At 44.0% G+C, this 14,242-nt stretch overlaps 1 protein-coding gene across 1 annotated transcript in view; it reads left to right on the top strand.

The window, feature by feature from the left end:
- Positions 1-14,242, top strand: part of LOC101989511 (mediator of RNA polymerase II transcription subunit 12-like protein) — a 224,414-nt gene that overhangs the window by 125,841 nt on the left and 84,331 nt on the right. The window lies entirely within an intron of this gene.

Consider the following 14,242-nt stretch of genomic DNA (forward strand, 5'->3'; position numbering starts at 1 on the left):
ACACACACACACACACACACACCAGTACAACTATTGAAAACCTGAAGTTTTACTCCAGTCTAATAAATCCTGTAGACCGGTCTATATACACAGACAAACACACACCAGTACAGCTATTTAAAATATTTTAAATTGAGCTTAGAGGACAAGTTAACTGACAGTCTTGAGTGTTATTCTTCTCAAAAGATAATTCCTTAAGATGATTGTTTGTGGACTGGGTGTGATGGTGCATAACTTTCATCATGGCATTCTGGAGGCAGAGGCAGATGGATCTCTTGAATTCAAGGCTTCCTGGTCTACATGGTGAGTTCCGATAGCCAGAGCTACTTGGTGAAATCCTGTCCCTAAAATATATAAATAGATAAACAATAAATAAGTTTTAAGTAAGCATTTTGTATATTTCTTATCATTGGTTTACTTTTTAGAGAAGATGTCCATTTGTTACAGTTGACCTCAAGCTTCCTGTGGAGCTCAGCTTGTCCTCGAACTCTTGATTCTCCTGTATGTTAGGATTACAGATACTCACCATGTTAGTTGACTTACTATTTTTAAAATGCGTTTCATAATGATAAATTTGTATTATTAAATTAAAAGTTTATTTCTGAATTATTTTAAAACTTTCAGATAAAAACTTCAGTGTTAGCTAGGCATGGTGGTGTTAGCCTTTCCTTCCAGTGATTGGGAGACAGAGGCAGGCCTGTGAGTTCAGGGCAAACCTGGTCTACAGAGTTCCAGGAAAGCCAGGGTTATGTAGGAAGAACCTGTCTCAAACAGACAAACAACAACAAAAGATTTAAATTTTTTTATATGTGATGTTTAAACAAATTAATATTTTCCCAGACGATGGCTGCCAAGAAAGTTCCTTAGGTGAAGGCTGTTTGCGCCAGCCTAATGACCCGGGTTTGCTCCTCAGTACCCAGCTGGGGGAGAAGGGAACTGACCCTTGCAAACTGCCCGCTGGCCTCCATCCACATGTGCTATGCCACAGCTCCCAGAGACTCCCAAAGTAAATACATCTGATACAACTGTTGGAAAAAATCAACCGGATGAATTATGAATTAAATTTTTATAGATTAAATTTTTGTGGAATTCATGGATGAAGAGAAATAAAAATATCAGAAGTGTTTTGAAGTTGGTAAATCTGTTCTATATTTGAAGGTACATTCAACTTAGGTATGTTTTAGGAAAATGAGCTGTTCCAGTAGGTTCTCCTTCTGTGTTTTCCAGGAAACTAAAGGGGTTAAATTACTAATTTTGGGTTGTTTTCTTTTGCCTTTTTCTAAACAAACTGAAAAATAAAAAATAAAAACAAACAAACCAAAAACCAGCCCAGCTTGCTGTTTCCCTTCTGTTTAAGGTGGGGTGTTACAGTGAGTAGTAGCCAGTCCTAGGAGAGGGCTCCAAGTCAAAATTAGCTAACTTAATAATGGCTTAGTCTTTGATAAGAGTTTTCTGGATTTATAAGCAACCCTTCACTTAGACTTGAGCCTATACAAACTACTTACACTTCTGTGGGGATTTTTGCCACATTTGACATTTGAATCCAGTTTTGAGCTAGGGGGGTTGTGCCATGTAGACCTCGTTTGGGGACGTCTTTCTTACTTAGGGTTTCTATTAATACAGTGAAACAGTATGACTAAAAAGAAAGTTGGGGAGGTAAGGGTTTATTTGGCTTACACTTCCATATTGCTGTTCAGTATTGAAGAAAGTCAGGACAACAGCTCAAACAGGGCAGGAACCTGGAAGCAGGGGCTGATGCAGAGGTCTTGGAGGAGAACTGCTTACTGGCTTGCTCCTCATGGTTTGCTCAGCCTTTCTCCTCCTCATCCTCTGCCTCCTCCTCTACCTCCTCCTTCTCTTTTTCCTTCTCCTCCTCCACCTCCTCCTCCTTCTCTTCTTCTCTACCTTATCCTCCTCTTCTTCCTCCTCTACCTTCTCCTTCTCTTCCTCCTCCTCTACCTTCTCCTCCTCTTCTTCTTCCTCCACTTTTCCTCCTCCTCATCTACTCCTCCCCTTCTACTCTACTCCTCTTCCAGTTTAGAAACAGGAGTTTCCCTGTGTAACAGCTCTGGCTGTCTCGGAACTCACAGTGTAGACCATGCTGGCCGCGAACTCATAGATATCCGATTGCCTCTGCCTCCCGAGTGCTGGGATTAAAGGCGTGTGTCACCGCTACCAGACAGCCTGCTTTCTTATAGAACCCAGGACCACCAGGCCAGGGGTGGCACCCATTCACAATATCCTTCCCCAATCAATCACTAATGAAGAAAATGCCTTACAGCTGTATGTTAGAGAAGTATTTTCTCAATCGAGGTTCCCTCCTTTCATATAACTCTAATTTGTGTTACAAACTGACATAAGATTAGCCAGCGCACCGTCTCTCAGCATGATTATAAATAATAAATATTGTGCTGTTCATGATTTGAAATCTTATTGCCAGCGCAACTAATTGCCAAGCCTTAAAAGCCTCAGTTCAAAGGGAGTATATCTGCTGTAGCCCTCTCACAAGTGTGAGCATTGATCTCGCTGCAGGTTTGGGGGTTTTCACCCTGCTTTTTCAGTGTTTTTCTGAAATCATAAGCACATAAGCAGTATATTGGGACATGTATTTGACAAGCTTCTGTTACAAGAATAAAAAGTTCTATTGCCTACCTCAAATTTAAAATCATTTATTACCTGGGTTGATTTTTGTCTAATTTGAACAAATTACACACACACACATACACACACACACACACACACACACACACACACACACACCTTCTTTTTCTTTTCTTTTTTTTTTTTTGCTCCCTTTGTTTTTCTTTCTCTTAATTTGGCTGTTTTATTTGGCCTCTCAAGGACAGGTAGCTGAACTTAGCTTCTTGGGGTACAGACTGTGACCACAAGGTCAGTAACAGTAGGTTCTCCCTCTTAAGGACCCTGGAGTTGGAAATGGGTGTGACATATGTCTGTGTGTTGACTGTTGAGGAGGAACAGGCTGTGTTCTATCTCATTGTGGACCTGGGTAGAATACGCCTTCTTCCTTCATTCGTAAGCAGACTCCTTATTTGGGGACAATATTTCCACACTTCCTGGCTGGTGATAGAAATTAAGTCTGGTAATGAAGAAGTTAACCTGAGATAGTCTATGCATTAGTCTTAAAAGTGTATGCATGACTCTCAAGTTAGGACCTGTTAGAGCCAGTCTTCCCTAACCTTCAAAAAAGGAAATCATACATGTTCAGACCCGAATGTGTTCAATGGGCTTTGATGGGAAGAGCAGATGGCAGGTAGCCCACACCTTTGTGACTGTTCATGGCACTGAAGCAAACCTGTGTAAGTTCTTAGTGTTTGCCTGTTCATCTTTATTACAAGACTTGCATTTCATAAAGCCCCAGGAGACTGACTTGATAGAAATAATTATCTTATTACTTTATTGGAAGAACATCTGGTAACATGCCAGGCAGCTCTTTTAGCAAATTCACGTTTAATATAGGTAGGTGTGTGTGTGTGTGTGTGTGTGTGTGTGTGTCTATGTCCCCTCAATGATTAAAAAATAGAACATTAAATTAAAAAATCTTTTAAAATTATATTTTAAAATTATTTTTAGTTGGTGATGTGAAGGTCAGAGGACAAACTGTGGGAGTCACTTCTGTCCCTCTACCTCGTGGGTCCCAGGGAGAAGCACATGTGGTCAGGTTCAGTGAAAAGGGACTTGACTTGCTGAGTCATCTCCTGCTCCCCACAGTGTGTGAACATTGGCAGTGACTTCAGTGCCTTCTAAAACAGTTTGTGGGTGTGTGGCGATGAGCGTGTGCACCTTAGGGCCCCATTGGACGCCTGCTACATTACCTTTTGAGGCAGAGTTTCTCACTGAACCTGGATCCTGCAGCCGCTGCCTCCTCAGCACAGAGATAATGCACACCCTTTCACATGGGTGCTGGAGACCTAAGGCAGTATTGTGCTCAAGGCAAGCTCTTTACTGACTGGGCTCTTCTAACACTTCCTTTAATTATGTTAAATAAATTGTACAAGTTGAAAGAGTGGTTTCAGTGTATTTCATCTAAATTTCCAAATTGCTAACGACTTTTTACATAGAGACTACATACCATCGCAAACACTACTGGGGGGAGGGGTTAAAGTTGTAGTCTTTGTAACAAACTCAACACTTTCAACAGCTTATGCCTGTATTTCCTTAAAGACACATTATTCCTAATGAATTTATTTTTATGTATATATATGTATTTGCTTTCTTGCATAGCATGGCACATGTGTTCAGAACAGACCATGCGTTGCCAGAGTTAGTTCTCCCTTTCCACCATGTGAGTTCTAGGCATCTAATTCAGGCCTTCTGGTCCGTCAACAAGCACCTTTACCCACTGAGACATCTCAGTGGCCTAATGATCTACTTTAAAAAAATTGTTATGTAGTACTGCTGATTGTGATAATTAATGCTAAAACAGTATTTGGAAATTCTGTCTGCATTAAGTCCAGTCCTCAGTATTATCTTAATTTTTGTGGAATCTAGTCCATCATCATACTTTATATTTAGATTTATGTTTTTATAGACTCATACTCTTTAATCTGTTCATTTTTTTTTTTTTTAGTTTTTCTTTAACCTTTGTGTAAGGAAATTGGCTTCATCAGTTTAGCTGGATCCATCCAATGGGTCATGAGCAAAGGGATGCTTATAGATCACTAAATAAAAAAAATAAAAGTAAATTGACCCTTTCTTCTGGATTTTGCATGGCTTGTTCTGTTGTAGTTGGTGTCTATAAAATGAAGACCTGGTTTGATCATGGGCTGCTTTCCTATGATAAACTCTTGAAGAGACACAGACCCTCAAGGAGAGAAGGCGGAATCAGTAACATGGTTGGTGAGATTTTCTCATTTCTGAGTGAGGTCTTCATTCTCACCTCACTCTCTCCGTTGACACTGAGCATGTTACCTTGTGCCATCGCAAACCCCTTGCTCCACTCTTAGTTTCTATGACCTGGTGTCCAGCTGGGGACATGTTCTCTGTCTAGTGTTAGAAGGCACAGCGTTTCGTTGTCGGCTCCCTTTCTCCATCACTGTACTGTCAGTTATACCCAGCTCCTTTACTAGGAAAATGTGCATGCAAAGGTGCTCAGAGTCCTGTGATAATAACACACTGACAAAGACCCGCAAGGAAGAATGTGAGGCACTGCTTCATGTGTCTGGTCTTGGTTCTTTGGGTTATTTCTTTGTTTGTTTGTTTCAAGTAGAAACCCCCTGTGTACCCCAGTCTGGCCTTGAATTCATGGCAATTCTCCATCTTAGTCTCCCAAGTGCTGGGACTCCAGGCACGACTCACCATGCCCAGATAAGTGACTGGCCTTGAATATCTTTGTCTTTCTCATGTAGTCGGAACATGCAGCAAGAATTGTAGTGAAACCCTCAGAGAATCTTAGTTTGCTTTTGTATGTAAGGTTATTTTATAGCTCCTCCCTAGTAGCTGTGCATGTGTGTTGAATGTGATTATTACAAACCCTTTAATACTCCTTAGACTAGATTGATATCTTTGGGTCCCTGTGCCTGAATTACTGTGTTTAATTTGTCACTGGGAATGATTTGTGTTTATTAGGTCTGCTTTACATACAGCCCTTAACCTTTTCTGCTATGGGAACATCATTTGCAGTGGTTGATTAAAGGGGACGGGAGCTTTGGAGATTGAGTCTGGAGATACCCATGTCTGCTCTTGTCCTCTCCTTGTAATTCTCGTCTAGGCTTGGCATCCTGTCTGTCCCTAGCTGTGCAAATCTTGCTTTAAGGGGCAATGCTAGGCTGTGACAAAACTGGTAATTGGGATCAGGTAAACTCCAGTTTGGATCCCAGTGTCTACTTTATACCATTTTTACTTTGGGTGAGATTTTCAGCCTTAATGACTTCTTAAGCATGAAGATGCCTTTAACCGAAATAGGAAAATGTATACAGGGAAATTCTTGCGCTGTTTACAATTTGGTTGGTATTCAGGAACAAGAGCATATTTTTCTTGTAGGAAGGCATAGGTATGGTAACTGAAATAAGTAGGCGAGGCGGGTATGGTATGCCTTTATGCTTAGAAATTTGAGGGGTTTAAAAGGTGAAAATCCTCAGTTCTGAAGTTACAGTTTCCTTTCAACATTTGGTTGCGTTTAGAGAGCTCAAATTTCCCTTTAGTGATGAGTCAGGGAGTTCTTGAACACTCTTTATAATCTTCCTTAACAGGAATTTCAACCTTTAAAAAGGATAAGATATTCAGATGCACCTTAGATAACTTTTCTTGAGAGAGCTGCTTCTGAGTGAAATCATATACTAACAACCCACCATGTAAACAAGGGTCCACCGCTCTGTTCCCACGCCTCGGGACAGTATGCTATTAGTTTGAGTTTCATTACTGGAGTAGCAGAAGTTCTAATGCTGAGTGAAATATGTGATTTTGTTTCCAAAGTAGAGTTACATACATATTTGAAGTCTGGAATTTGGTTTCCTGTCTCTTTCCTATTCTTACCGTTGTCTTTCTCCGTTATTCCTCTTCTTTTGCTTTAACATCCGTCCTATTCTTTCTTGATGTTCTGACACTTCCCTTTCTTTCTGTATTCTCTAGCTTTCCTCCCCTCGTCTTCTGGAGATGCTTCTGAGACTAGAGCTGGAGAGTCAGGACTCAAGTAACATGAACTCCTGAAATGGTGGCATACCTGTTTTGTGACTCAGGCTGGCTCTGTTGCCTAGGGTTGTTGCTGGACTTGGGGATCACAGCCTGTGCCCTAATGAGCCAGAACTGGCTGCCTGTCCTTAGTAAAACAATTGAGGGAGTCAAATTAATAAGTGAAAGGCAAAAAGTGGGGAGTTATTTAATATGACCACATTGGGAAGAGGGACAGAGAGATCCATGGACCCTTTCAAGTCCATCTTCAGGGTTTCTCCAGTGTTCTTGGCATGCAAGTAGGGTCTGAATAGAAGCAAGAGAAGCATTTACTATATAATCTGATGTGGTGTGGCCCCTTACTTGCCTCTGCTCCAAGTGTCTTCTGCATGGTGAGTCTTTCCTGCAAGGTCATTGAGAAACTGAACATCTTTCTCTTGGAGACAGTCAAGGCTTGATAGAATCAAGGCTTCAGCCATTTCTCCTCCCAGCAGGGAAGTCCTAACCCTGACCCTGACCCTGACCCTGACCCTAACCCCTAACCCTAACCCTAATCCTAACCCTAACCTCTTGGGATCCATTGTCAATAGTCTGAAAGCTGAAGACTGGAGCTCACATTTATTCATGACAGGCAGGGCGTTTACAAGGGTAAACCATTCCACTGGGGCCCTTGCTCTGTTCGTTGTTTCTTGGGGAATGTAGTTACTTCCACCCCTCAAATGGAATGACCCATTTTAGAAAGCTAAGCGTGAACTCGTGTGCCCTCATTGCTGTCTACACACTGGAGCGCCACCCACTTTCGAGTTAGCTTGGCCTCCTCAGAGAGGCTGCTTTTCATGACTGTCACTTCCTTCCTTTAGTCTCTCTGGGCTCTTGGTTTCCAGTGCTTTGTGCTCTCCACACCCCAGCCCTGATTCAGCCTCTGTTCCCCTTCTCTTGTTTGGTCAGTCGGCGAGACTTGTGCAACATGGCCGCTGCGTTATCTTCGTTTCTCAGAAAAGCCACTGGCCAGATTAGTGTGGCCCTGGCTTCAGCTTCTGCTCACATGCTGCCCTTGCTGCTCTGACTTCCAGACATGATTCCTTGGTGATAACTCAAATGAGAGATACCCCAAACATGCAATTTGCCATTTTTCATGGGTCAATACTTCACCCATTCTAAGGGCCTCCACGGCAGTTGGCTCTTGAGTAGGAGGGGAATGGTCACACTTACTGAACCCTCTGAGAACATGTTAATCAAAAGTGTACTGTATGTAGAATGCCCTAAGTAACCCTGGGCTCTGAACTCAAAGTTTCTCCAGTTGCCACTATTTAAGGGTCTGGATGGGAGCTTTGCTCTGTCTAAAAATTCAAGAGTTAAAGGCAAGAAAAAAATTCCATATATAACAGACATCACTAGGTAACAAACGTTACCTAAAATGAAACACACGCACACAGGAAGAGGCAGGGAAAGAGGAAGGGAGAGAGGGAGAGAGAGAGCAAAGCTTATGGGGAAGAGACCTAAAAGTCAAAACCCGTTTTTCCCTGGAGAACCAGGAGTTTCAAGTAGTTGGGATGGCCTGAGATGGCCTCTTTTCTCAAAAATTTGCGTTGATCCACATTGACAGAGGGGTGGGCAGGGAACTCATAGGATTGGCTTTGAATATACCTGACCTGCCTGGATTGGTCTGCCCAAAGCGAGGCCCTGCTGGCTGGAGGAGAAGCTCGCCATGATTTTGTTTCCAGTCAGGACGATGAGGAGGAACTAAAAGTGGGTCATCTTTTACTATTCTCTGTGGCCCTTCCCTGATAGGACTGTCAGGGGTCAGTCTCTTTCATGATCCCTTCCTCTGCTCCTGCCATACAGATGACAGATGACCGCCTGGCCTGAGTGTCTCCTCCAGGTCAACGGAGAGTTTTTAAGATGCACAAGCTTCCCTAGAAACACAGCCCCACAGGTGTGGTTCTCCATCTCGGAAACCTCAGTGGCTCCCTGGAGAAGTCCAAATGCCCATAACTTGCTCTGTGATCTTTCAGCTGACTTTCTGCATTGAGGTGCTGCAGTCGCACTCCCGTGGCTGTGTCCCCTCTGAGGGGCTTTGGTAACCATGCTGAACCCTCCTGTGTGCTGCACAGCATTCTCTTGTAAGTGATGTGTTTCCCTCCCAGGTCTAGTTCAAGTATTCACGTCCTCGGAGCCCTTCTTCGACCCCTCTATTTGAAATTAGTCTTTTCAAACCTCCAAGCTTCTGTGGTTTGATAACCATGCATTGCGCCTCACACAGCACCTCCCACTCATTGTGGTCTGCATTCCTTACCTGGGTGCAGCTCCAGAGACCAGCTTTGCACTCAGCACCCACAGGGTGACTGGCCTAGTGAGCAAGTGAATCAATCTGGGGCTTCTGTTTCCCTCAGGAACACAGCTCCCAGGAGACCCAGCCAGCAGAGGGTGTCAGGATTGATTCTTTCCTCTTCCAGAGGATGTTGAAACTCATTTACATATAGACTTCTCCCCACTTTCTTTTCCAGGGTCTCACTTCCTCACCTCACCTGTGGGGTTGATGTCAGGCTTAGAGGAATTCTGTTTGTCTTCATGCTGGGGCAGGGAGGTTGTGTGCCCAGAGCCACGGAGGTTCTGGCCTTGAGGCCACTGGTCTGAGTGCCAGTATGAGCTGTATATGTGTCATCGAGGAGATACACACACCCATGGCACGAAGTCGTCCTCTTTGTCCTTTTGCTTTCTTATTCCCCTTTACCAGAGGGCAAACTCATGGTACCCACTTCAAAAATATAGGGATAATCAGAAAGGGGAGGGCAGGGCAGGGGACATGGCTCCAGGTCAAGCAGGAGTTTGGATCTCCAGAACCTACATACAAACTGGATAAGCATGGTGGTCTGTGTAATCCCAGAGCCCAGGAGCTGGCTAGCCAGAGTAGCCTGTGTAGTATACCCCTCAAGGCTCAGTAAAGACCCCACCTAATACACAACATGAGGAGTGATCAGCAGAGATGTCCTGCAGTAACGTCAGGCCTCCACATGTACATTCATGTGTGCCCACACAAAGGTAAACAGACATGTACATACGCGCACACACACACCATGCATGCACAGAGCAGTGATCCTTTTAAAGTGCCCAGCAGCACGGCACTGGCATCACGGGCATTCTGGCATGGGGAGGTCCTTGTTAAATCACCAGTCTGGGCTTATTAGCCAGCGGTTCCTGGGCTTCCTGTAGCCCACACATGAAGATGTTTTTTTTGGGGGGGAGGCAGGGAATGTGGGAGTGGCTACAGAAGTTACAAAAGATCCAGGATGTAGATTAGCAGGTTGAAGTTGTGATTTTTCTTGAGGCTATTATGCCATTTAAGATAGGCTTAGAAGCCAGTGTCTGAATTAAGTCCTCCACCGTGCTGCTTGCAAGCTGTGTGACTTTATGCAGGATTCCTAGCCTTTCTGTTTCTCCGCTTCACCTCTACCATGAAGATAATGAAAACACTTTACAGGCTTCCCAGGACTGATAAATGACAGAACGTGTTGAAAGCGTCGTCTACCTGCCTGGCTAATGCTGGGTATTATGCAATGCGTTCACGCTGGTTTTCACAGCTCCCGGTTTCATCACCGCCTTGTTACCAGCTAGCAATCGGAATTGCCTTCAGTGCCCACATTTAGTAATAAACAACCAATGCCCCTTAAGTGAGACGTCAGCTTCCTCGGCTGCCAGTCCTTGCCCTCTCTCCTCGCTGCTGCCCTGCTCTCTTACTGGTCCTGTTGCTTTGTCTCCAGTTGACTCACCCAGCTCTGGGCCGCTCATTTTACTTTAGTGTAGCTCGGGATGGCCTGAACTTTGAAATTCTCTCCGTAGGTCAAACTGGTCTCAGATTCATCCTCCTGCCTCAGCACCCTGGGTTTAGGGGCTATGTGTATCCCATGAGAGCTGGGTTGTTGACGTGTGACTTTAATAGACACTCAGTGTGACTGCACTATCATCAGGAAGCCTTCCCTAGGCCTTGCTGAAGAAACAGAGTCAGGAACTCAAGGTGTGACCGACCATCCGATCCTGGTGCCCACGGAAGCATGTGACCTCTTTAGCATACGTGTCCTGTACCTTTATTACACATGTTGGGTGTCCATGCGAAGTTCAGAGTGTCCACGCCTGTTGCCAGGTCCGTAGAATACTTGGTAAATTCTGCACTCATGGGGTAGTATCTTGTAAATATGTTTGTTTCTGTTCCGTTTGGTTTGGTTTTTCTGGGATAGTAGAGCCCCGCTTGGCCTAGGCTGTTGCGTTCCGGGCGATTTCTCCTGTGACAACCGTGTGTGAACTGGACCTGGGAGCTCCACTCAGTTGAATGACTTTATCCCTGTCTACTCGCTCCCTTCTCTGAGCTGAGAGTTCTCACTGCATCTCTGCCCTGCCCCCATTCCCACATTGGAGTAATTTCCTGTGGTTTCTCCGGAACATTCCGTGTGTGGTAATTACCCTCCCATCATTTCCCCTCATGGAAGATGTTTGGAGGCCTCGCCCTAATTATCCAGTGCAAATAATTATATCTTAGCTTTTGACAGAAACCCTCAATTTTGCTGTGAGTTCAGCTCACAAACCGACTCAGAGTTGCTGCTTTTAAAAAAAAAAAAAGCTATTTTGGAGTTTATTAAGAAAGGTCTCATACAGATTTAAGCACGGGCTCCTGGGGAAGCTGCAGAAAAGGCAGGGTTATATAGCATTGCACACTGCCCCGGAGCCATGCAAGCTCCTGATCTTTCTCTATACTCTTTCCTACTTGTCTATGGCCAAGTTCTATTATCCCATTCCATAAGTATTCTAGAGTTAGGGTTTGCCTCAACAGTTTAGAGGTTTGCTTGGAGAACGTAACTTTAAGATAGGAGTAGCAAACCTCCTCTCTTGGCTCTTGGTGGCTTTCTTGTACAGCTCATGCTTCTGCTGCTGTTGTTTTGAGAGGCCACCTGGAGAAGCTAGTACTGATGGGCGATCCTCACAGAGACTCTGGTGTGTTGGGATTATACAGGCATATGCCACAGTGCTTGACTGAGTAATCTGCTTTTATAATGGAATGAAGTATTTGAAATTGCAAAAGCCTGATTTGCTATTGAAATTATATCTGGAAATACCCTTCTTCATATTGTATATATTAGTTGTAAGTCCATGTTGAGGAGATTGAAATCGTTATCAGAGGTAAACTATACAGGTTTTGCTCCAGTAAGGATTATTTTTAACAGCATGGCTCAGATGCAGTTGCGTGCCACACAGTGTGAGTCTCCTGTGACTGTAATGTGCTCGGAAGAACAGTGCTAATGCTTTAGTGATGTGTGTAACAACAGTGATGATGTCACTGTGTTATTTGAGAGACCGAGAATCAGTCCAAAGGAGAGCTTGGGAATTTGTAATATCCATCAATGACAGGTTTGACTTGCCCAATAATTGATAACTAAAGCATTTTGTCAATAGTCTTAAAATTCAAGTGTTGAACCCTTTAGTTTTCCATGCCTCACTCCTGGTCCAGCGTAGCCCAGGTGGGTGGCATCCTTCCTCAGCTTGTGTGCGCATGCTATGGAAGAGCAACTGTAGGAAACTCAAGACTAAACTTTCATTTACAAATCTTTCCTTTCCATCCCAGTGCTGCGGAACAAATCCAGAATCTTTTAAATGCTAGGGCTCTGGGTTTTATTTTATTTTAGTCTGTCATCTTAGAGGCTGGACCTGGATATACTATTAAACTACCATCTGTGGCCCTGCAGCCAGCGCCCTGAAGCTCAGGCCACGGCCTGGTGGGATTTACGGTCCCAGCAGTGCTGGCTCTGCTGCTGCCACCAAATATAGTTTTTAACAGTCTCTCTATTGTTCTGTTCACTAGTAAAGATCTGGGAGTCAGACATTGGGGTGAAAACCTGCTAGCTCAGAGAGGCTGAGAAGCAACCAACCGACCTTCCTTTTTGGCTGGAGACCCCACAAGAGAGCATCTCTCCAGCCTTTCTGAACCAAAAAGATCAGAAAATTCCAAGTCCCCCCTCCCTCCTCCTTCCTGAGCATCACTCTGTCTTCCTGGCTCCTCCAAACTCTCTGTATGGCTAATTCCTGTCAACTAGTTGTTGGCTCTGCCCCGCCCCCATCCAAGGTTGATTTCATTAGTGCATTCTTGGGTTTTACAGTGCAATCAAATATCCGGAAACACCCATTGCCATTGTTCTTGATGGGTTTTTGATCCTACTGCACGTGCTGGCTTTGGGGGGGCCTGGGCGGTTTGGGTGCTCAACTTACTAAACCTGGATGGAGGTGGGTGGTCCTTGGACTTCCCACAGGTCAGGGAACCCTGATGGCTCTTCAAGCTGATGAGTGAGAGGGACTTAATTGGGGGAGGGGGAGGGAAATGGGAGGCGGTGGCAGGGAGGAGGCAGAAATCCTCAATAAATAAATAAATTTAAAAAAAAAGAAAAAAAAAAGAATTGTGAGCTAACAGGCCAAAAAAAAAAAAAAAAATATCCGGAAACAGGGTTCTACTGCTGAGCTGTGCTAGGTACCCTGGAAGCCAAATCTTTTCATGATAAATGAGTGGGAGTTGACTTTCCTCTTTTTTTTTTCTAGTGCATCATAATAAGGCCCCTTTGGGCTGGGTCTGGTAGTACACGCAGTTAATCCCAGCACTCTACTTGGGAGGCAGAGCTAGGCAGATCTTTGTGAGTTCCAGGACAACCAGAGCAAATTGTATGAGCCTCTCAAAAAAAAAAAAATGCCCCTTTTGACTTGTGTTAGCAAACATTTATTAATTGAACGATGAAATTTTCTCTGTCCATAAACTATACATAGTCTATTTAAGGAGTAGAGGCATAATTAAGCAAATTATCACAAATCATGATGATATACAGGAGAGATACTGCAGAGTTGAAGAGGTGATTGGGGCTGAGACTAGTGGTAGGCTAGGCCTTTGAGATTACAGAGAGTAAGTAATAGCAATTTGGGGTTTCACCTATACATACATGGGAACTTACAAGGTGAGTCAGAGGGAAGGTTCTGTGCACAGTGCAGACACAATCATGGCGTGTTAACAAGAGCGGAAAGGTCACAGAGTGGAAATGCTGTCAACAGAGCCATAATAGGTTCCCTCGTCTCTGTGGCCTCTGAGGCTATGTGAAGAGAGAATCCAAGACTACACCTGGCAAGCTTAGTTAGAGGGAGAGTCCTCGTGTTCTCTAAACAAGTCCAGTAGCAGCATCCACAATTCCAGAAATAAAAAAAAAAAAGCAACTGGGCGGCGGTGGCACACGCCTTTAATCCCAGCACTCGGGATTAAAGGCAAGCAGATCTCTGTGAGTTTGAGGCCAGCCTGTTCGACAAGAGCTAGATCCAGGATAGGCTCCAAAGGTACAGAGAAACCCTGTTTTGAAAAACAAAGAAATAAAACAATAACAACAAAAAAATACGTTACTTTTTTTAAAAAAAAAAAAATTCACAAAGAAATCCAGAGAAGTATATGGGCCTAAATAAAATGAATCAGGCTTTGAAAAATCTTCCCACATAGTTATTACCAACCACAGGCCAACAGTTCCCTTGCCAAGATTAGTATATCTGGGTTCTCTGCAGCCCATTTTTTTTATGTGTGTGTGTGTGTGTGTGTGTGTGT

This window comes from Microtus ochrogaster, chromosome 1, assembly GCF_000317375.1.
Source record: "Microtus ochrogaster isolate Prairie Vole_2 chromosome 1, MicOch1.0, whole genome shotgun sequence".
Lineage (NCBI taxonomy): Eukaryota > Metazoa > Chordata > Mammalia > Rodentia > Cricetidae > Microtus > Microtus ochrogaster.